The sequence below is a fragment of the Argiope bruennichi genome, chromosome 3 (genome assembly GCF_947563725.1).
Source record: "Argiope bruennichi chromosome 3, qqArgBrue1.1, whole genome shotgun sequence".
Lineage (NCBI taxonomy): Eukaryota > Metazoa > Arthropoda > Arachnida > Araneae > Araneidae > Argiope > Argiope bruennichi.
The window spans coordinates 40,292,404-40,318,797 of record NC_079153.1 but is presented as its reverse complement, the minus strand read 5'-3'; the positions used below and the strand labels follow the sequence as shown (position 1 = coordinate 40,318,797).

The window sequence follows — 26,394 nt, the reverse complement described above, 5'->3', positions numbered from 1 at the left end:
AAAAAGACATTTTCTTTTTCTTTTTCTAGAACAATTATTTTTCTTATTGCTATTCAATAAATAGGATATATTGATCCGATTATTTTTATTTAAAATACAAGATAAAGAGATTTTCGAGTTTGTTGGCAATCAAAATATGTTTCTGAATTCCGATGATATAAAAACTTTTCAAGAAGAATTTTGTATTCCCATTTTCAAAGTATTTCTATCAGAAGAAATTTATGAAAATAACTTTTCGATATATTAGAAATTATCAAAAAATAGAATATCATTCCATAATGGAAAAATCTTCGAAACCTTTTAGTTGATGACCAGATATAAGAAATTAGATAAAGGAATAAATTAAATTATTAACTTAGAAGGTTTCAAGTTCATCTTACACAAAATTTTTAACATTAATTGTTCTGTAAAAGTTGATAAATTTATTTAAAATTTTATTTTGAAATTAGAATATGTTCAGTTTTTTTCACGTATCACAAAAATGTGAGAAATATTTATTTAAAGTAACGGATAGAAATTTATTGAAACCTTTATTTAGAAAGAGTATATACTTTTCAAAAATTACAAACAAGGCCTCCATGATTGTTTACTTTTATCCTGAGAATGCTATAGTTGTTAAAAGTCTTCAGAAAATTGGATATGAAATGCAATATTAGAAATCGTAAAATATATTTGAATTTCTTTAATCTGCTATAAGTTGGCCAAAAATTACTTTTCAGAAATTATTCGAATTTCAAGGAAATAAAGTGAAATTACAGAATATCAAACATGAATTATTGCTTATTTTAATGATTCTCAAATGTATATTAACATTTAAATATTATTGATGTCCCTACATAACAAAATCGCTTATTTTTCAAAAATTTAGTCTGAATTATTAATTTTTTTTCCCTGATTACGAATTTTTTTTTATATATATACAATTTCCTTTCACTCGCTGTTTTTCAAATTAAGAAAAATGCAATCTCAAGCCCTTGTGATCAAGAAATTTAGAAAGTTGTATATAATTATTCTTGATTTGAAATGAGTATAAGCAGTTATGTCCCTAATGAATAATAGAGCATTTCTAAGAGACTTCATGTTGATGAAATATTACTGAAATGATAAAAGTAATTTCCATAATCCATATCAATGTGTTATATTATTTTTTAAATCAACACAATTGCATGAAATGTATGTATAAATATTGAGTGTGTGCAATTTCTGAGGTTGCATATCTAATAAATAATAAGTATCTCTGCAAATGATGTAAATCATTAAATTTGTATGATATTTTTCTCGAGCATTCAAATCATTCCACTTGAAATTAATTAAATATCGTCTTAGAATTCATATTTAATTCCACATCGTCATGTTATATTTATTTCAGGTTGAGTACATTATAATGCTGACAGTTATACGGCAAGAACTTTGTCTAAATTATTAACTACATTTGTAATGATTTTATTTATTTATTAAAATATGCTTATTACAATAAATTGCTTTACTAATTTCCCAGACATATTCCACAAGATAAATAAATCTTAAATGAATGATTTGAATTCATTTCGAAAGGTAATAGAAAAAAATATTTTATTTCCTACGTAATAATCCACATTTTTATATATGTATAAACTGTTTGCTTAATAGCGAAGATGAGTGCGTTTGTGTTCGATCAATTTAATCGATTCATTTCTCATAATTATCATTTTTTCATATTTTTAACACTGGAATTTATTTATTTTTGTTCAGTTTCCAATTTTTGTGTTTAATCTTAAGATAATATCTTAAAAATCAAAATTTGAAAATATTTTTCATAGTATTCCATATTCTATCATTAAATTTTTTCAACTGCATAACAATGCTTTGGAAATTTAATTTTTATTTAATCTCAAATTGAAGTCTCACTTACTTCTCTAATGGTGAATTTCGGTTGAGGAAAGTATATACCTCTTTGATGAATAAGATATTTATAGGTAGGAAGTATAAACAGAAAATGAATAAATTATAAGAGCTATTTATGCTCAAATCAGGGAACATTATTACGTTTTCACAGATTCAGGAATTGAAATAACTTAAACCTTATAACTCAGAAATTAAAACAAAAAACTTTTTCTTCATGGAATATGATATGTTTTTTTTTAAATCTTTCTAGATGATGTTAATACAGGGATCCGATAATTTTGACGATGTTGCTAATAATTGACAATATTATATTATAAATAATTCTACAATGAATGGTTTAACAGTAAAGTACTTTCCGAAAATACGTATGCAAGAATTGTTGTGATGAAAACCTCTCGTATTCATTCATTTTTTATCTTGATAATATTTAGAGGTACGCATACTACTACTTGTAAATTGCAGGATGTAACGTGCATAATGCGATATATATGATTAAAAAAGGCTTATAATGTGTAAACTATGGAATATAGATCTATCAAATTTTGCCGATGTTGCTAATAATTGACAATATTATATTATAAATAATTCTACAATGAATGGTTTAACAGTAAAGTATTTTCCGAAAATACATATGTTGTGATGAAAACCTCTCGTATTCATTCATTTTTTTATCTTGATAATATTTAGAGGAACGCATACTACTACTTGTAAATTGCAGGATGTAACGTGCATAATGCGATCTATATGATTAAAAAATGCTTATAATGTGTAAACTATGGAATATAGATCTATCAAATTTTGCCGATATTTATTTTTTGGGTAATAAGTTCACATTAAGAAATATTTTTCAATATCAGATTTTAATTTAAAAAATACAAAGGAAAATTCACCCTTACATTCGCTATTGTGCAAAATAATATTATTGTACAAATACCCAATTTTACGTTTGTAATAAAATGAAGCGAAACGAGATTAATTTATATTCGTACAATTTTAATAAATTTAAAACGCTATAAGCATATTTTTACCATTATTTTTCAATGTTTTAATCGCTGTATTTTTATGCATGCGCTTACTGTGATATAAAAAAAATATTTGTGTAAACATACAATCATTCATATTTTTAAAAGTTATAGACAGATGAATTAAGCCTAAAATCTAATGTCTCTAAATTTTCCGAATTCTTTGATGGTTCCCGATTTCTTTAAAAATATCTTTCATTAAATAAGATGGTGCGCATTCCTTTTGAACATTGTTAAAAGCAATCGTAAATGAAGTCAATACGGCTTGTTAAACACTTCTTAAAAGCTAAAACAACCAATAATCGTTTCAACATTTCAAATGGGGAGAAATGGCTGCAGTAAAGCTCACTAAATGGAATAGATGCCACGGTTTAAATCATCAGTCTCAGTTGTTTCTAAGCAAGAAGAGGCATTTTCGTTAGAGATAAGAGAAGAAAATGCATTATTGGCTTTTGAATTATTCATTTTGTCAAATGATTTCTTTTAAGAAAAGGATTTGAAATTTATCATGAAACCTTAAATGCTCTTCCTGTTCAAGTAGGTGAAATCAATACATTTTTGAAACAAATGCATATCTACTATTACTTTTCTCTACTAGATTTTTTTTCATACGTTTTCTAGGTATTGATTAAAAATTTGCAATTCATTCATAAAAATGTGTTGAAATATTCTAAAAAATTAAGAAATACGAATCATTACTTTGTAATTATTATATAAAAAATTGATAGAGTGATAATGATTTTTTAATGATTTTTTTGGTTCAATCATGATTAGATTATAATAAAAATTCAGAGAAATGGTTCAAATAAAAAGAATTTATCTGAAAATAAGAACTGAAATGTTTTGAATGTATAATAGTGTTTTAAATTCGCAGATACATATTTTGTTTGTTTTTGTTAATTCTCTCAATTATTTGCTGTACAAAAACAATCTTACAAAAAAAAAATACTTTAAAAGCAATGCTTAAAACCATAACTCTATACAGAATTTAGCGGAATGATATTGACAATAATACTAATAGAGTGAAAAATGGCATATGCGATTTAAAAAGAGAATGAAAATCAAAATTACTTTCAGTTCACGAGTTATAAATTGATTTTTAAGAAAAAAATCCATAATCATGAATTAATGTCCAACTCTATACATGAACAGAAATCTGCAGATAATAAAAATAAATATCAGAAATATGAAAGCGCTTCCAATACTGATATTTTTAAATATCCTACAAGCTCGAATTCATTTTCAAATATTCACAGTAAAACATATTAAAGTACATTAAGTATTCTTTTCCATAACAAATATCGTATAATAGGCATTCAACTATCTAAATACAGCTTAAACTCAGGATTTAGTGCTTAAATATCTAAGTATAGCATTTAAGCACTAAAATGTAAGAAAAAGACCCACATGCAATTCATATAGATTGCGCCTAAAATTTATGTTAACCTTAACTTGCTAATAAAGCTCGTTCTTTTCCTTGAATATTTTAATTGTTCTATTAAATTACATACTTAGAATAACGATTCACTTCATAGAAAGAGTTTTTACAAAATATGATAAACACCTTTTAATCGAAACCATTTTTAATACAAATACAATTTAAGATGAAATATTGCTTACCTTATTGAAGAAAAATAATAGCTGGAGCCCTACAGAAATCAAGACAATCCAGTAAATTAATTCATCCTTTTAATTCCAGTCTTCCGTCCAAATAAATTGCTGTAATATAATATAAAGATAAGAATTCTAATTCAAAGTATCTTACTGGTACTTATCATTCGCAATCAGGAAAAAGTGGGCGAATCTGCTTGTATAGATCGTAATTTATCAGTTGGTAATCCTACAAACATATTGTACATTATTTATTACCTTTCAAGGCACCTATAGTGTGCAAAAACGCTTTTTTTCGCTTATTTGAATCAATGCAAATTTAAATAGTTGTATAAACTGACTTCCAGTTTCTGCTTAGTTGATTGTATCTACTTTTTTTTAAAAATATATTACCATATTCATTATACTGTGAAAGCTAAATATGGCAACAGATGTGACTTCATGTCTATATCCATTCATATATTGTTTTTGCTTGTATGTAAAAATGCATATCGGGCAGGATTTATTCATATTACATAAATAAAAACTTCATTGAATTTTTATGTCTATACAAATAATAAATATGAAAATGTACGTGCTCGCGCATGTTTGTGTGCGTCTATATATGTGTATTGGCACATTACGGAGAGTCAGAGCTACCAAACTAAGCATATATATGTTTTGAAGAGTATAAATGTGCATCTCGGAAGGATTTTTTTAAAAAAAAAATGTGATTAAAATTTTAAGCGAAAGTATAATGTTTCCCCACTGACCATATCAATTAAATCAATTTTATTGACCATATTGACCATCAATTAAATCAATTTTATTGACCATAAAATTGACCATATCAATTTTAACCATATCAATTTAAAAGTAAAGCGAAATTTTCCTAAATTTTATTTTAAAAAAGTTTTTTACTTAATTTCCTGCAATAAATTACATTGTTGACCAGAAAATCCAAAAGAATTTCATTGTTTAATCAAGCATTTAATCGTTTCAATTTCTTCCATTCTAGAAAACTAACGAGAATTCAGCTGAATGGCCTGTATAGTTTAGAAAACAAAAAACGTGAACTTTAAAAGATGTATGAACCGGATATTTCTGCTCTTAAAGGCGTTATGAATTTAGAAACTTCTCACATTAGAAACGACCATGTACACAATAAATTGAATTTAATTGCATTTAAATACAGCTTTAATGTTAAACAGCTGACTTGAAGTTATGTTTAAATGATTTATTTGTAATTAAATATAATAAATATTCACGGCGAACCAACAGATTCCTGGTTGGGGGTGTACTGCTACTAATAATGATAAATGAATGCGTGTCTGTATGGCAACGTTGCAGGCCAGACATTTGACCTTGAGCTACCGATTTTGGAGTAATACTATTTGTGCATTTGTAAATGTGATTTTGGAGTTATTTTATTGAAATTTTTATTAGAATTGTAATTAAAAAAAGATTAAGCAAAATTCTGAAGTTTTTCAGCAATAATTTGATAAAATGTAGTTGTACAAAAATGACTTTTACATCATCTTAGTATTAAAAGAATGTCTCTTCATTGACAGTAATTTTTTGCCATATAAATCAAGCTTAAAGGAATATTTTAAACATGTTTTCCAACAAATATTAAACATATCAAGAATGGTAATACAAAAACATAAGAATTCTTGAAAAACATCATATTGATGAAAGTTATTATTAAGTGTACAGATATTTTTTCGTTACTGTTTTACATTTCAAATTACTACCCCATCCTAAATAGAAAACATTACTGGCACAGCACATTTCAAGAAAGCAAGCGATATATTTAGTTAAAGCAGAAAAGAATTTAAAAAAGATGTATTTTTTTAGAATTTATTATTATTTATTAATTTCTTATTATTTATGTATTAGAATTTAGAAAAGATATATTTATATTTAAAATACTATTGTCATAAAGAAAAATGCCGAATTTTTTATTGTTTTAGGTTATAAATTATATTTTTATTCATTAGTATAAAAATATATATTTTTTAAATGCCTGAAATAATGAAATGTATGCCTTCATTTATTTACTAATTTTAGAACAGCTAATAGTAAAATGAATAAAACGGCAGAAGTCTTTTAAAATATTATGATTTTATATGTTTATCCATAATTTATAGCTTAAAAATGTTTTTCGGAAGAAGTTAATAAGATAAAGTTGGGTAAAATATTTAATAAAAAATTTTAGCAACCATTAACCCTAGCGAACCAACTGATTGCCAGAAGCGGCTTGTGTAAAAATAATAATGAAGCTATAATTATTGTTATAAATTTAATTTGAAACGCATTCTATTTTTTTATTACAAGATGAATACGAATTGTTTTGTAAATACGAGATAAAAATTTTCTTTTACACTTACCAATCTAATCTTCTATTTACTCAAATTAATATATACCGACTCTTTTTTTTACACCTCAATTCTTTATTTAATGATATATGAAAAAGGGGTGGTATAAAAATAATTTTGTGTAATATTTTCGGGATACATGGCCATAAAACTAGATTTAAAATTTCTAACTAAAATTCTAATTAAACTTTAAAAAATGGCTAAAAGGGCCAATTTCCTCCTTCCGCTTATCTTTGCCCTATCTGATCGTTCCAAATTTAAATGTTTGTCATTTAGATTAACATCAAACACATATTCCTTTCTTATTAGTAAATATTAATTTCAATATTGCAATATCAAGAAACAATTCATTGCTTCATAACATTTGTACTACTAATATTTATAAAATAAATTCATCTTTTTATTCAAATATTTGCGATAGAATTGAATCTTTATAAATGTAATATTTACAACTCACTGTGGCACAGTTTAACAGATTTTTAGATTCGAAATGCAATTCATCTTGCAGAATATTTCTTTGTCAATCCATAAGTGTAATTCATGGAAAAAACTGGAATAAAAATATTTTTAATCCACGGACTTTTTTTCTTGTATACTTAAACGAAGCCAACTATTGGTTAAAGTAATTTGAATGAAGGAAACCAAGATGAAATGGAATATTAATATTTATATTCCAGTTTGTCATAAATAAAATTCCTTAACATAAAAAAATCAAAATAAAGGAAACACGCAATTATTTAAAACCATTTAATCTATACATTCTTTAAATTGTATATTATTTGGACAGTTTACTAAATAGAACAAAACTAATAAATGTAAATAGTATAAATAAAGAGATATCAATTTATTTAAAGACAAATTTTTCAAGAAGGCTTGAATCTCTTCGAAACTAAAAGGTTTTAAAATAATGCATATTTGATAAAGTTTGTTTGAATTATTTTTTGATATTCCTTTTATCTCACTTAGAAACAATGAAAGTGTGTTTCTCACCATTTGCTTGAATCATTCATTAAATATTGATTCGGATTTGACTTCCAATGCTGATATATTGTATATTAGAGTTAAAAAGGAAATAAATATTTTAATGCATATATATTAGTGATTCCAGGTTAGGGTATCTTGAAAAGCAACAAAAAAAATTGCACATATTTCTATTCTGTGTTCATGAGTAGTTTAAAATATGCTATTGTATTAATTGACTGCAATTTAATCCGATATATATAGCATTTCCTTTTTCCTTTTTTTTAATATTAAATAAATTCAAATTTCTAATCGTGTTCTTACCTTTTTATATTGTAGAATTAAATATAACCAAGAACTGTGTTTGAAATGGCAATAACTTTGTGAAAACGAGCTCATTTTGGGAATTCGGGATTGTCTGACAAAAAAAACTAAATTTGCATCTTAATCAAAGGTTGAAATTTAATATTATGCTCCTCAATACTACCCGAGAGGAAATGCACGCAATCTGAGGAACTAAATATAGTAAGATATAATGAAATATCAACTTTATTATAACTATACTGCAGAAAGATTGGATTATTAGCTTCCTATCTATATTGCGGATTTTAAGAAAGAAAATTAATAACAAAAATAAGTGTAAAATGCTACATTTTAAATTAAAAACAGATATTTTGGTACAAAAGAATATATTAAAATATCCCGACCTTTTCATTAAACTTTTAAAGCTTTAGTTTTTGAATATTAGGCATTTTAAACATGAATAATTCTTAAAATATTGCTACGAATCTTTAATGATGTCTCACAGCACAGTTAGTCCTGTCGGAGATAATTTTACTGCCCGCTCCATTGGATCGTAATCAGATATCGGATCAATGACCCCCGAGCTTGGCAACCATTTGGCGATTTTCGCGACAAAATGGATACTTCTAGAATCTTCTGCAGTTTTGGCAGTAGGACCAAAAGATGGCGAGTTATGCTTGATTGTTCGAGAATCAGCTAAAGCGACTCTCTCGTAGTACATGAGAAAGCCAGAAACAAGTCTCGAGGAAGAATGGTACAGAAGTTGCATCGAATACCCATTCAGGTGACAAGATCCTCTCCATAGTAAATCATATTCATAAATACTAAGACCTCTTCAAGACTAGACAATAACCGAGACCAAAAGGCCACTTGTCAAAATCAATTAAATTATTCATTCAAAGGTGCTCAAAAGTACAGTTCTCACAAAGGAAATCAAAAAACAGGACCCAGACGGACGCTACAGATTTCTGACGATACAATGTTTTTTTATATGCTTATGCACACGCCATGCATATGTTCACAATGTAATTTATCAATTTTTTCCTTTTCATTTAGTAATCGCATTTCCCTGTAAGTTCAACCCAGTTCTTGTCCCCTCCATCCAGTTATTACTTCACCAAAAATTGAATACAGTCGTGTAGGATTTGACACCGATGGGATTCTCTCTAGAGATCCCTGGATGATTTGTTGTCTCTTTCTTTTAACATTTTTTTTTCTTTCTTTTTTCCTTCCTTCCATCTTATATTCATCCAACTGGTTAAATAACTTAATGTTATAGGCACCGGGGCACAGGATGACGTTATGTTATGTTATGTTCAGCTGAAGCGAGGAGACAATGACGAATTTTAGACGTTTGGAGAGAGACCTTAATGAATATCAACATAGATTCTCTCCTAATGCTGAATTCTGTCTGGTCGTTTTGTTTGCTGTGGTTTACTACTTGTGGGCTGCAATTTATTCTAAATGTCTGGCTTTGTATTGCTTGTGTACGTCTCGGCTGTGTTTTTTCGTCAGTGTATTCGCGTCTTTGTGTTAATAACCGTCGGTATTTGTTATTGAGGTCTGTTGATTGCGTTACCATACACACATTACAAGCGAACCCGCCTTTGACTTTAAGGATTTAATGGATGAATTTTCGCAACAATATGTAGCAGAGATTACAGTTATTTATTTACTGTTGCATTTGTAAATGGGTCATTAGTATTTCCTTTAAAACTATTATTTTTTATCAATAATGATCCCGCAGATTTATTAACACAGTCCATTAATATAGTATTTTGTGACTAATGGCATATGCGATGGTATTATAGAGCTTTATGTATTACTTGCTTTCAACATTTTTGAAAAACTGAAATAAAAGTTTATTAATGCAATATTTGCCTTGGACTTCAAAAAGAAACTAAGATATTTCTCACTATCCAATTTTTAAAAAAAATACAATAGTAGGCGAATATAAAATACAGTTTTAATCAGTTAATTGCCTGTTGGATAATTCACGGGTCCTCAAGCAAAACGTATGAGGTTAATTTTGTATATGAATCCTTGATTAAATCGAGGAAATAGCCATAATAATCAGTGTTCTTGTTGCGAGAATCTACATAAATGTCTGAATAGACCTTATTGCTGTGTCTTAGGCTCAGATATAATTGGATATTTAAACAAAACACGCATTGGTAATAGGAACTGCATTTCATTGCAGGCAACATACTTTATAGTGTTAATAATCAGAGTCCAAGACGCAATAAGATTTCGAATTTATTTTAAACTAGCTATCTTTGTGAACTAGCTGATTAATTTATAATATTATTTATTATTTTGGTTGTATTTGATTTCAATAAAATAATCTATGGATAACTTCTTCTAGGAATTATTTTCGAACTTCAAATCTAGTCAAATTCAAGTATTTTATTTTAATAGTCTTATATACAGGTCCTGCTATTTGAGTAAATGGAGATTCCCCTTCGAGAAGCCGAACGGTGAGGTTGTCCTTGAAGAGCTCTCTGACACCCTCGTCCTTTCGAGAAACTGACCGGAAAGGTTGCCGGCGAAAAGCTAGCTCCCTTACGTCCCCGTCCTTTAGGTTTACATTTAAGGTTATTCGTTCAAGGGGGAGAAAAGGCATATCTCAGCGAACTCTTAATCAAAAGTTCATATTGTTACATCAAATAGTATTGGAAAGTGTGTTCCATAATATCAACTAGTGTATTTGTGCGTTTTATTCACATTGTGTTTGTTTTCTTCAATGTGCATCATCACAAAGAGTGGATTGAATAGCATCGCTAAAATGTCTGGCTAAGCTCCGCAAGGCAAACGGGGTAAGTGTTCCCCTGCTACTATGATTTAATAATGCTCCTTCTGCCGTGCAAGCTGATATAAATACTAAGATTTTATTTTTGTGTGTGTCTATTTAATGAATTTTTTAAATAATTGTTTTTACCGGATACGAGACAAGTTGACACCTTTCTACCTTCATCTTTATCTGTCTTTATCGATTCACTTAATTAAAAGATTTTTTTTTTCCTGAATTTAAATGGCCTCTAGTGGACATTTTTGCGAGTATTTTAAGATTTAGTGCATACACTTCATATAAGTGGTGTCTTTAAACTAAATATATTTTACAAAAATTTAATACACACCCACCCTAAAGAAAAAACATTATGTTTTGGCAAAATTTTTTATTAATTTTATTTTTAAGATGAAATCACATACATAAAGTTAAAAATTCTGATATCATCAAATTACACACATTAGTACACATTTAAATCAGATAATAATTTCAATTTAACCGTCCTTTTTCACACAAATTATAAAGTTTTTAGCTGTCAATGCATGTTTTTTATCGTGTTATATAGAAGCTCTATTATATTTTACAGAGGAGATTAAATCATAATTATTTGTTGTATTTTATGAACAAAGAGGTGGTAGGGAAAACAATAACAAAAAATTGTGTATTATTAGCTTTAACACTAAATTTTAGTTAAAAGCTTATGATTCTAGAAGGTTTTAACTGATGAATTCACAATTTTACAGCTGCAGACAGATGTCAAAATACTATTCAACTTCTCCTCACTGCAATACCAAAATATAAAATCCACTACTCTTTACCCTCATGTTCTCAATCTATCAATAAAGTTTGTAGATACGCAGTTACCTTTCTAAAGGAACTCGCACATGATGAAATGTTATGAATTTTAAAATATAAAGTTAAATGTCGAAATTTTTCAAGCCATAAAATTCTAATAATAATACCCCATACTGATTTTTATTTCAAGATTAAAAAAAAAAAAAATTTCAAGATTTTGTAAACACATTTAGTATCTCTTTTCATTAATGAGGTGCCTTCTAACAGAGCAGAAGTCCCTTGATGGAATTCATCAAGGGCTAGTCTAACTTACCCAATTCACATTTCCTTAAATTTTTAATTGATTGAGATTATCATACAAAATTTTTACCTCAACTAATTGGAAAAATTATAGTCAATAAATATATAAATGTATGTGTATATATGTGTATGTATATGTGTATGTATATATATATATATATATGTATGTATGTATGTATATATGTGTGTATGTATGTGTATGTATATATATATATGTATGTATGTATGTGTGTGTGTATGTATATATGTGTGTATGTATGTATATGTATATGTGTATGTATATATATATATATGTATGTATGTATGTGTGTATGTATATATGTGTGTATGTATGTGTATGTATATGTGTTTATATGCATATGTATGTGTGTGTGTTTGTGTATATGCATATATGTGTGTACGTGTACGTATGTGTATATATATGGGTGTGTATGTATATATGTGTGTAATGTTTATGTGTATGTATATATATATATAGAGAGAGAGTAAGTGAATAAATGGACGGAGGAAAAATATATATTCTGCAAAGTTACTTTAAGTTTTTCTAGATTATATTTCTAAGACATGTAATATTAATCTTATTTTGATCCTTTTAAATTGCATGTCTCGATTTTTCTAAATCCAGCAAGTCCTCTATTACCAAAACATGATTTTCATTGCAGTCAATTATTAAATTTATAATTGATTTCAGCCACTTTAATTTTCTAACAGTAACGGAAAATAATAATAATAATATCTCAAAGTGACAGAGTCTCACATTCCGAGTTCCATAAGAGATCTACAAATTTTCTACCTTCATCCATTTCTAACCCCCTTTGGTGACCACGTAACTCATCCTGTTTCCTGTCTGTCGAGTCCCCATTATCGTTACCCCTAACTGCGCCAGCTGGAAAGTCTTTCTAGGTCTGCCCCCCAGTCCACATCGGTGCCGGTCGGTTTCTCGTCCTGACCTCTAACCTTCGGAATCAAAGCGACCCTTATAGCTGCCGGCGAATTACCCCTCTTTTGCATTGTTGTTACTCTCTGGACAGTATAGCTTTATATTACAGTGTAGTAGAGTTTCCGTCAAAAACATTTAGACACGTCTTTTTGCTTTTTTCCTTCTTTCTGTCGGTTGGGAGATAAAGGGGGGAAAATCCCAAAGGACCTCGCCGCATGGATTTGTGCATTTTCCACATCCTCGTAGTAAGCTAGTTGATTCTATTAGGGGATTAATTGTGCATGAATCTAATTTTTGACTTTCAAGCGAAATACGTGTATACAAAAAAAGGGGGGGGGAAGGGATTATTATTATTTTTTTATTTGTTTATTTTGAAGTATTGTTTAGTACTTGCATTTTTGTCTTTTCTGCTCACTATTGAATTATTGCACTTACGAGACTCATGCAGATTATTTTTTACAAAAGCAAAAATAGCATTTTTTAGCCAATATCGGATCCACCAGGTGCTCTGTATGTGTATGCATATGTATGTATGTATTTATGTGTATATGCATGTATGTGTGCGTATGTATATGTGCATATATATGTATATACACATGTGTGTATATGTGTGGGTGTGTGTATGTATATGTGTATGTATATATTATTCATTTATTTGCTCTCGTAGGATTTCTTATTAAAAAAAATAAAATCCGATCCAGTTTTGTTAATGATTAAACTAGATGATTCCCTGCACTCTACTTCCACTTTAATATATTCTAGTAATTTAGACACCTTAACAGTCCCATTAAAAAAAAATCATATTAAATTCTAACACCTTAACGTAATGTATTTTCTTCATTAGTATTGGAATTAACATGTAAGAATAAAAACCTGATGTCATTCGCATTTCATTCCAGATTATAGCACAGACGTAACTACATATTTTATTCAGTTTTATAAACGTAAAATAAATAAACAAAACTGTTCTATCTAAAATTCTTCCCATTTGTGTAAGAGACATTATTTACTTCAACCATACATTTTCTAACCCATTTTGTCTGTATTTATTTTCAGCCAAATAAAGAATTAAAGCCATGTTTAGTTTGATAATAACTGAAAAAAGGCAGTATAACTCAATATTTTGCTTAAATTATAACTCACATTTAAAATTCTCATGTCAAAAATCAGCAGTCTTCAGGGAAAGAGAGAGAAAAGGGGGGGGAAAATAAGTAAATAAAATAACTCTTTTGACTACACATTGAAAATTCTTAATAGATTTTCTTCAAAATTGTTAGCTCCAATATCAAATAATAAAGACAGAATTAAAAAAAAAAAGTTAATAATATGTTTCCTTGGCTTTTTCTCTCTCTCTCTCTTCCCATCTCCTCTACTAATAATGTTAATTAAGTTTTTTATAATGCCATTGGAAGCTGAAACAGGCATATGATCCTCTTAATAATGTCAAAAAAAAAAAAAAAAAAAGGAAAAGTGGGGAAAAAAAATAAAAGATATTTATGATCCAGTAACAAAATGTAGAGATTTTTAGCCAATCCTGTCAATAACATTAGGTTTTCAATGTGTGTGTGTATGTGATTTTTTAATTAATTAATTATTATTATTTTTATTACTTAATTTAGATAAAATTTATAAGCTTGCACGGCATAGAGGGCAGTGGATCGAGTACAGGGGAATATCTTCCCTTAAAGCCTGATATTCATCATTCATATTTAATATTCATCTCGTTATAAGTTCTATACAGTGTTATGCCAGAAACTATTATAGACTCAATGCAAACCTGCTCCAACAAAGAAGAGAGTGGAAACTTCCCCCTCTCTATGAGACTAAGAAATAAATCGATTTTGTCACAATCATCGGTTGGGTCCCAGTCTGTTCTACCGCAAACATATGAAGGTATGTTGACCAAGGAACTACTTCATAAACTGAGAGAAGTAGTAAATAGTGAGCAAAAACGCAAAAAGGGGAACAAAGTCCAGAAATACTTAACAACCTCTCTACTACAGGCAGCCAACAGCATTCTGGATGTATTGGACTTTAGAATATCAAACAAAAAACCAGAAGCGGAAGCATCCACTCAAACTGATAATGTTGAACAGTTCACAGAAATACAATCATGCCAGCCAGTAAGAAAACACCAAAAAGGTCCATCCTATGCAGAAATTACAAGGAAAAGACCTAAAAGCACGGCCACAATTCTATTATATCCGAAAGAAGAAAAGCCGAATTCAAACGTAGAGGACCTACTTAAAAAAGAACTCCAACAGTCAGAAACTACTGTGAAAATCAAATCAGTTCGACGAATCCAGAAAGGAGGGCTGGCTATCACATGCAAGAGGGAAGAAGACCTGCAGAAGTTTACAGAAACCCTAAAACAAAAAGAAGCTATTACTGAAAATATAACAACTAAAAGACCTGGAATGAGGCATCCTAGCATTATAACTTATAATGTACCCAACAACATACCAATGGAAGATGTTCAAAGGGCAATTCGTGCACATACAGAAAATCCTGACCATCTAAAACTACGCTTTGAAATGAGAGGCAGAACAGAAGACACCTCCCACCTCATCCTCGAAGCTCCTAGTGAGGCATTTCATCGTCTAAAAAACTTGAGAAGGATTCCTATTAATTGGGAAATGTTTCATCTGAGGGAATTTCATCATCTCAAGCGTTGCTGAACCTGCCAGGCTTTCACCCATACAGCCAACTCGGCCCAATGCAAAAATGATATTCCATTTTGTGGTTGCTGCAGCGGACGACACCACACCTGGAAGTGCACGTCTAATGAGCACTTCTGCATAAACTGCTCAGAGTCGAACAGACTCAATGGAACTAACCTACATATCTACCATATGGCCATAGACCCACGATGCCCCTGCTACCAAAAAGCGCTAGCAGCATTTAAACGAACCAGGGATTATTAATGACAACTAATATCACTCTAAATTCGTCCTTCTCCAGCAATAAAAATTTTAATATTCTCCAAATTAACCTTGGCAGAACTAAAGCAGCAACCACTCACCTCCACCCGACAGTGGTAAAATTGAAAACGGACATTCTCTTGGTACAAGAACCATATGTGTACAACAATAAAATACAAGGTTTGCCGATGTCTTGGAATATCTTCACATCCACATCAAATAAAGCTGCAATTTTTATTCCCCAAACCATCCATAAAGCAATTACAGTAGCTAAATTGGAAAATACAATAGCAGTCAAACTCCATACTGACAACAAACCTATAACACTCATTTCGGCTTATTCGTCTCCAATAGCGGATATCAATGAAACTTTACAAGAGATCCAGGATATTATAAGAAGGCTACCAAATGAAAACTTCCTTGTAGGAGCCGATCTGAATGGTCACAATCCTCTTTGGGGATATCATCGCACCAACACCAGGGGTGTTGCAATAATGGATTTCCTACTGGCTAATAACCTTTTTATCAACAATTCGTCAGATGCCCCACCTACCTTCACGAGAAATACAGATGTGGGTTGGCCCGATTTGACATTCTGTTCGCAGGAAATGATCACAAAGGTAGCCTCTTGGGAAGTTCTCGAAGAACCATCGTTTAGTGATCACCAATTTATTCAGACTACAATAAGAACAATAATTACTAGCCACATCTTCAATAGGTTTAAAACCCTCCATGGAAACCATAATAAATTCCAGAAGCAGTTTCGGTTTCATGTCGAAAAGCTAATTAACATAATCAAGAACTGCAATACCCAACAAGAACTAAATGAATTTACCTCCCTTCTTCAAGCAACAATAATTCAAGCCTGCAATAAAACATTTAAAATAAAGAAACAGCCATTGACTGAAAACCCAACTTGGTGGACAGACAAATTAGAAATAGAAAAGAAAAGAATTGAGGCGAAGGGCCCAAAGATCAAGTTCGGAGGAAAGATCAGAAAAATATTTGCAGTGGAAGACAGAAGCCAAAAAATATATGAAGCAAGTCAAGAGAGCCAAAAACGTTGGTTGGAAAGATCTTTGCACTGAAGCTGCAAATCCATACGGAAAACATTTCAAAGCTGCCTTTAGGAAAACAATTCATCCATCTAAACTAACAGTCTTGAACAATATCAGTCCAGAAGGAGGACACCAAAAAATAGCTCAGGATATACTAGAACAAATTTTTCCATTCCCAAATTCAACCCCATCTTTAACACATGAAATCACCACCACCCCTAATGATTGCCCTTTCACTGAAAAAGAAATAGCACAGGTCATTGATAATCTCCCTCATGGAAAAGCACCAGGATATGACGGTATCGATAATCTAATTCTAAAAACAATAAACAAAAATTTTCCTATCCTCTTCAAAGAATATTTTAATAAATGTCTTTCACTAGAAAAATTCTCGGATCCATTTAAAATAAGCAATATCATCCTATTTCAAAAAACTGGAAGAGACCCTAAACTAGCCACGTCATACAGACCAATAGCTCTCTTACCTACTATTGGAAAAGTTCTAGAAAAATTACTCACACAACGTCTTATTTATTTTCTAGAATCAAATAAACTTATCAACAATAACCAGTTTGGATTCCGTGAAGGAAAATCTATAGATGCTGCTCTTAAAAAGCTTGTAGAAAAAATTTATGATGGAAAAAGGGAAAAAGACAATATTCTGGTACTTTCAGTGGACATCAAAGGGGCATTTGATAATATCCAACACCATTCAATAGTTACATATCTAGATAAACTCCAATGTCCCCAAAATTTAAGAAACATCTTTGAAAACTTGCTACATGCCAGAAAAATAATCCTCAACACACAAGAAGGCTGGGCCATAAGAGAACAGAAGCAAGGCTGCCCCCAAGGATCATGCAGTGGTCCAGCTCTGTGGAACTTGGTGGCGAACGATCTGCTTAGTAAAATCTGGCCTGCCCATACAACTATCCAAGCATTCGCCGATGATTTTGTTCTGGTCATTAAAGCCAAAACAAAAGAAAATCTAAGACAAAATACTCAAGAATCAATAGCACAATTCGTATCCTGGGCTGACATAAACAATCTAGAAGTGTCCACGGAGAAATCCAACTTTATTCTGTTTAGTAAATGGGTAGCAGGACCCAGAATCTATTGGCAGGGAGAAAGAATAAAGCAGACACACGCCATTAAATACCTAGGTGTCCATTTTGATGATAAATTGAATTGGAACACCCACCTCAAGCATTTAGCATTGAAAGCGCAACAACAACAATTCAATTTTCTCAAAATAGCTGGCAAATCCTGGGGAATAACACTTCGACACAGAAAAATTTTGTACAAGACAGTCATTGAAAGGATGCTTGCACACGGAGCAGGAGTGTGGTGCCTCCACCCAACGGTTAGATTAGCAAGAAAGCTCTCTTCCATCCAAAGAGGCTTTCTGCTAGCAATTACGGGAGCATACAAGAACACGCCTACCGCAGCACTTCAGGTTATCCTTGGCTTGCCACCACTTCATCTGCAGCTTCAGATGATGGCAAGAATGACTGAACTGTATAGACTTCGTGGAATCGTACATGATATGCCACACATCAGCCCATACGAGTATGAACACAGAGCTACAGGATGGACGTCACATCCTTCCAGACATCTCCAAGTACATCAAATTTCGTTGGAGGATGGTGGATCTCAGAATTTAGTACTCGGGATCTATACCGATGGATCAAAGACCTCAGCAGAAGTTGGGGCTGCATTTTGTGTTGTGCAGGATGCAGCGACTATACAGCAATGGTCAACCAGCCTATTGAAAGAAAACACGATCTTCCAAGCTGAATTACTAGCACTCAATAGAGCAGTCAAATACGCAACCTCTCTTCCTACATCAGATCCCATCACAATTTACGTCGACAATAAAGCAAGTATACAAGCCTCAAGTTCACCAAAATCTAATAGCCAATTAGCAAGAGATACATTCACCCTTCTTCTTGCAAATCCTCACATTAAAATTTCATGGATCAAGGCACATGTAGGCTATGAAGGGAATGAAGCGGCGGACAAACTAGCCAAAACAGCGGCTAATGCTAATCAAGATCGGAATGTAATGAAGCTTCCAAGATGTCATCTGAAGAACATCCTCCAAACCGATATGATGACAAGATGGCAAAAGGAATGGGGAGAAGGCGAAACAGGCCGCTCCACATTCAACATAATACCGAAAGTTTCTCTCTACGCGACCAACTGGAACAGAGCGGATGTCCTTTTCTTCACTGGACACGGCCCATTCCCGACATACCTACACAGATTCCACCTGGCCAACTCTCCTTATTGTAGCTGTGGGGAGATAGGATCCCCAATTCACTATGCCACCGAATGCCTACTGACTCTCTCATGGCACATGAGGAAGCCAGAAACAAGTCTCGAGGAAGAATGGTACAGGAGAGTTGCATCGAATACCCTTTCACGCGGCAAGATCCACTCCATAGTAAACCATATTCATAAATACCAAGACCTCTTCAAAACTACACAATAGCTGAGACCAAAATGCCACTTATCAAAATCAGCCGAAATTATAACTTCAAAAGTGCAGTTCTGACAAAGGAAATCAAAACCACAGGACTCAGAAGGACGTTACAGATTTCTGACTTTTCAGTGATTATTTATATGCTTATACATATCATACAGATGTTCTCAATGTAATTTTTTCAGTTAGTAATCTCGTTTCCTGTAAGTTGAACCTATAGTGACCATTTGTTTAAGTATCCTTGTCCCCTCTATTCGGTTATTACGTCACCAAAAAATTAAATACAGTCGTGTAGGATTTGACACCTTTGGAGAGCCCTGGATGGTCTGTCGTCTCTTTCTTTCTACCAACATTTTTTTTTTTCCTTCCATCTTGTGCTCATCCAACTGGTTAGATAACTTAGTGTTATAGGCACCGGGGGCACAGGATGGCGTTATGTTATGTTATTTGAGTAAATGGACTTTCTAATTAGAGAATGGTCTAAAAAGTCAGGACTATTCGAATCATTTGACCTTTTTTTTGCATGTTAATTGAGCGACATTGAAATTTCTCTTTTTATTTACACAAGAATTGTTAATACCAACATTTAATTCACACGCCGAAGTTTTAATAAATCATACTAAATTTAAACATACAAATAAAAAACTAAAGAAAGATAAGCACAGTTAATCAGTATATCGGATACATTACTTTATATCCTTAATACTTTAGAAGGTTCTGTTAATAGTTGCGACGAAAAAATTGAATAAAATAAAATTAGAAAGCAGTAACCAATTTCCAAAAGTTTTGAAAATATGGACACCATATTCATTTTTTGGCTTTTAAAAGTAGTAGCCACACACCAATTAAATATTTAATGATAACATGAGAACGGTTTGAATTCCATTGTAAAAAGAAAAATAATCTAAGAAATTATGCATAAAATTATTTTTAAAATATTGCCAACATCAGAAATAAAATCCAAAGAATATAAAATAGGAATTATTTAAATTAGTCTAAAAATTAAATATTTATCAAATTTACGACCAAAATTTTTTGGCAATACCCATAATTTTATATTATATATATATATATATATATATATATATATATATATATATATGCGAGAAAGTATAATGCATTTGCAATGAGAAAAGTCCAGTTCAACCTAATAAATCTCAAAAGAATATGCACTTGAATAAATAGTTTTTTTGGTTTACAATGGCGGTCAAAATACATTGGAAGAAAGAACAAAAAATAATCTCAAACGACTATGCGAAAAACATTGAAACCGAGTATTGAGAAAATGATTATCTTTTAACATTATAATTATTTATTTTAACTATTATTATTATTTGTTTGTAGAAGGTACATGGGCAGTACTGCATCACAGAAACAGAATCATGTAGAACATATTGCAAAGGATTTGGACACCGAATACACGTTTCAAGTTCCTCGTAATATTCATATTAAAAATTTGAGAAAATTTTAATTTTCGAATGTTACTCTACATTGATTGATCGGTTAAAGCTCATTTGCTATTATTTCTTAAATAAATATAACTTTTCAAAATTGGGATGTTCTTATTTCGTCTTATTTGACTAAAATATATACTTATCTCATGAAGAAATTTACAGAAATTACTTGAAAGTATGCCACTTTCGGAATTTGCAGGTGATAATGCCAAATAAGTTAATAAGGGTTTCAAGAATCTAATTCTAATATTATTACCCATTTTATTGCTGTTTTCAAAGTAAGATAAAAGAAACGTCAAAAAATGGTTTATTATAAAATGAAACAATAAATATAATATTTTCATATTTATCTAAAAGAATTCATCTGAAAACCATGTTTGTTTGTTTTTTCAGTTGCTGCCAAATTAATATTTGGATCTAGAATTTTAAAGAAAAAATACTATTATTTGGCAATTAATTCTATATGATAAAAATTTATAAATTCATATAATTTCATACATGTAATGTATATATCGAAAAATTTAGTATTCAGAGAATTGTTTTCAGATAAATATAAGAACATACAAAAAAAAAAAAAATAGCGAATGACAATATGCATCTTAAGATATACTTTATTTCTGTTTTGTATAAAAACAGCTTGAAAATGATATAACTGTGATGGTACAATTAAATTTGCAATTTAGAAATGTGTAAACAAATTTTACTTAGAACTTTAATGTTAATATGTTATTTATATTCAATTGAAACTAAAATGTTCATTATTTTTAATAGAAAATTTGCAAGTTAAATAACAAAAGCGACTCATAAGCAAATACCTTAACTATCTACTTTAAATGTATATCAAGTTTTTAATGAATTGCATTCTTCTTCATATATTCACTGATATCAAAAGACTCAGAACTTGCTACATACCCATGAGTATTTCTCAGATATAAAATTCTCAAATAGCAAGTTGCCATGACAACCTCATTTAAAGGCAGTAGTTACTTACGGGAAAATTTTGATTAGAATATTTGATTATTTCGAAAAATTTGAATTTTAAATTTTCCTCTCCGCTAATGTCGTAAGCGTTGTAACCGTATTTTAAAATTCAAATTAAATGATCCCAAAGTTTGGCCTGAGAACTACAGCAGGCTCCTTCATATTGAACTCAATGTAATGGAAAGTCAAATCAGATAATAAAATATCTAGTTAGGCAGTAGTTTTATAAAAGTTTATTACACCATTAAAATAGTACCAAATGCAGCCCTTATTCATATTTTCTTATTTCTTAATTTTTTCTGTTGTGTGTTTTAACCAGTTAACTATTTTTGACGAGTATACTCGTCATGGAAAAAGTACAATAATTTTGCGTTATGACGAGTTTATTCGTCAGGATTAATAAGTAGTGACAATTTGCTGTTTAAATTACAATTTTAATAAAGACTCAAACGTATTCGTCAATTTCAAATCAGTCGAAATCAAAGGATCAAATAAAAGATTATTATTAATTATTATCAAAAAAACCTCACATATAATATGAATTGTTTTTATTAAACGCATCGCTCTGTTGTATTAGTCATCCCAGAGGCAATGAGGCGACCATAAATTGTTTTAGACTATTCAATAAGTGGCGCACTTGGTAATATATACCGGTATAAGGATCCTTTTGTATCCTCATTACATGTTTTCAAGCGGCGGCATTTTTTTTTATGGTTCATATGCAAAAAAATTTATATTAGTTTAAATAAATAAATAAATGTGATTCTCGGAATAAAAAAAATAAAGATTATTTCATTACAACGTAATTTCATATTACACGTACTTTAAGTTTGATGAGTGTACTCGCCATCGCTAAATTTTTGCAGCATAATTTAGATTTTCTGAAGAGGTCGAAACAGTTATCTTATTAATATATTGTAGAAAAGGAAGTGAAGGAATAAAAATATTTTACACTTTTTAAGACATTTGCAGGAAACGAACTCATATGCAACAAAGTATAAATACACAATTTTATAATAAATGAAACAGTTTTTTTTAACGAAAATTTAAGGCAGCACAGTACCCTAAAAGTGATACAGAAAAAAAAAATTCATTTTTTGATAGCTTAGGAAAATTTTCTAAAAAATTTATATCTGACATCCAAATAGTTTTAAAGATATCTATTTTTTTAAACTGTTATCAGTCCTAAAATTTGCAACTGACGTGGTATGGTTAGTTTCGTTTCCGTTTTGAAGTCTTTCTCCATTCTTAAAATTAATTCATTTATAATTTTCTACTCAATCGATTCCTTAAAAAAATAGTTATCAACTTTCACTACTTTTGGTCACTAACTTTACTTTCTAGTATTCACATTCGTTGTTGTTGTTGCTACTTATCCCTCTTGGACTGAACACCAATTCAAACCAAGTCTAAGAGATTGGGGAAAGCGGGTGCAGCAGCTTCTGAGGGTAAAGACCCCTGAGCCTCCGAGGGCAGAAGTCTGACTTCTGAAGATAACATTCACACGCTCGCTTGCACAACCCCTTTTTACAGTAGTGCTCTTTCCCATACCTCACAGATAAGAATAGACAGTAAAGAACATCCATGCCCGGACCAGGACTCAAACCCGGGACATGGGGAAGACACGTTACCCCTAGGCCAGTACGCCGGCATTTACATTCGTATGCTCTCATACCCATAACGTTAAAATAATCTGAAATGCTAGCCCATTCAGGTGTCAGTTTGACCTCAAAACTCCAGTAAAAAAATGGGATGCATTGTTACAATGAATTTTGCTCTTCAAATCTTCTTTTAGCTTCCCCCATTAAGGTATTGGAAATAGGTGAAAACTTATATAAATTCCTAGAAGTTCTAACAAAAGAGAAAGGATAGGGACAAAAAGCCCCCGAGCGTGTGCTGAAGTGTTCATATGAGCATGATCGTTTTCTCTTTAACAGTTACATGAAATATTTTGAGAGTCTTTGAAAACATGACTGAAAACAAACTAATTATAAAAACCAAAAGGAGGAAAGAGACAATCTGCTATAATTAAAATAAAATGTTATGAAGGAAGTTTGGCAACATGAATAATGTTTTGCCACTCATTATCGAAATTTCAACAAAAGGCTAAAAGTAAATTTATCGTGAGAGAAGATCCAAACAGAAACTAGGTCTCAACCACTATTCTAAATAGTACTAGCTGGTACCCGGTGCGTCAGAAGAAATAATGTTAGAAATATTGTTTGAAATTTGAAATAACTATCTTGTATGATTAGGATTGATAGAAAGAATTATATTTATTTTCTTGTCGACAATGAATAGATTCACTGAAATTGAATAACACATTAAAGAGAAGAATAAATAATATTTATTCTATTTTTTGGCTTTATTATTCAAGTAAACTTTAGGGAAGACAATATTTATTTTTTCCGTCTTTATCAGAAATAAATTTTTTGATTGTCTGACGTTTAATTTCGAGAGCATCCAACAGACGATTGGTCATGTGAAAAACATGGATTTCCCAGGTTAAAAGCCATAAGTTGGCAAAGTTTTATCGCCATCGGATGAACAGTACGACAGCCCATAAAATGAGAACAAAAAAAAAAACATTTTTTATATATTAGAATATAATAATTGTTCCATGCCTATAACCTTCGCCTAATTGCAAGCAATAAGTTGGCAAAGTTTCAAGGCAATTGGCTGAATGGTAAGGCAGCGCATAAAATACGAACAAAAATTCATTTTATATATTATATTTTTCAGAACTAGACCAGTGTTAGACATCACTCCTCTTAAATCAGAAAAGTTAATGCACCTATTATTCAGAATTTCGTAAAAATAAAAATAATAATGGTAAAAATGATATTTTCCATCCAACTAACAATGTTAAGCATGTTTCAAGATTAAAACATTATTTTATTGCGACAAAAGACTTGCATCTGCTTTATGACAACTCATAAACCAGAATTTTTATCTCTCTCTATAAAATTAAGTATGCCATCTTAAACTTTAAATGTCATTAAAAGAAACATTTGCAAAGAAAGGGTGTCTTTATTATAGCATTTCGCCTTTTTAGAGAGAATGAAAGCATTTTCTTTGTTAATGTGTTCTCCAACTGGAAATATTAACGACTTTTCTGAACTAGAACAAAACTATTGTTTGATGGCTTTTGAAAGATAATTTGATTTTACTATTGCTTTGAATGGGGCGTTGAAAATTCTTCAGAGTTTATAGGTTAAATATAAGTGCAAGATTAGAATTTATGTAAGAACTCAAAACATTTGAATCATATTTCCAAAGACTTAATCTTTTCAGTTTTATTTTAAAATGTTAAAAAAAATATTGGAACTATTCATAATGTCAAATTAACCAGTTAATTATTTCGACCTCTTCGGAAAATGCGTATATAAATTGTCATAAACATATATATACTATATAAAAATTGTCATTGAATAAAATCCGTCATAACGCAAAATGTACTTTTTCCACGACGAATATATTCGTCAAAAACAGTTAATTGATTAAATTATTTTATTTACTAAGAAGTCAGGCCTATTAGAGGCTTTACTCTATATTTTGAAAAAAAAATAATACATTAACTTACGCCCGTTAACATAAAATTCAGTTCAATATTTCTTATTATTTTTAATATAAGATTTTAAAACCGACTGATTTTTTTTTTTCAAAATGAAGGAAAATAGTATTTTCAAAATGGATCAAGAAAATATAATTTAAAATGAAGAGAAATATTAACATTTTGTATTATTTGTATTTTGTATTTTTATTTTAATTTAGATTTATGGTGAAAATTTTAAATAATTTCCAGAATAAATGCAATTTTAGTCTCCGCACATTATGGTGCTAACATTTTACACTTTACGACGCTAGACATCCAATCAGAAAAAAATTAACTGTAAACTTACTGAATGAAGACGAGTCATAAAATATCTGCTGACAGTTTAACAAATAATCGTTTGCAATTATTTTTCATATTTTCAAATATGAATGCGTCTTTCTTCTAAAATTCTGTTTAGAATTGAAAACATTTTTTATGAGTTATTACCAATTATTTCTACTAATATTATAGAAAGATGTACGTTAATATGAGGGTGCATTTGGCGTGTTCGTCTTGGTACTCTGAAGAACAGAACATTAATCTTTAGCTATCAAATATTGGCAATAACTCATATTTTAAATGATAACAATGAACATCTCGGAAAATTTTTTAATTAATAAAAATAATATATTTTAGCATTTTTTTGTGATATTTGATAAATATTGCTCGAAACTGATTTTTATATCATTTTAAAAACATAAAAGTTTGTCGAAATGCTATCAATTTAACTGTACAAAATTTTCCTGAATTTTGATAATCTAATATATTTTTTGCATAATTTTCATTAAAAGATTTTCATTCTTTTAATCATTCAAACAGTTTTCATTGTTTCGTCAAATATTTAAACATGTAATTTTCTTCCATTGATTGCTAAGGTCTAACGAATCTAAACAGCTAATTATAAGTGTCGTTTATCCAAAAAATCTGGTTATGAAATTAA

General features: G+C 30.2%; 1 long non-coding RNA gene across 1 annotated transcript in view; it reads right to left on the bottom strand.

Annotated features, from left to right (window-relative positions):
* Positions 1-26,394, bottom strand: part of LOC129962502 (uncharacterized) — a 60,704-nt gene that overhangs the window by 12,133 nt on the left and 22,177 nt on the right. The window contains exon 2 of the long non-coding RNA XR_008783917.1: positions 4,527-4,625. This is a non-coding gene — a long non-coding RNA (uncharacterized LOC129962502). The remainder of the gene's footprint in view (positions 1-4,526; positions 4,626-26,394) is intronic.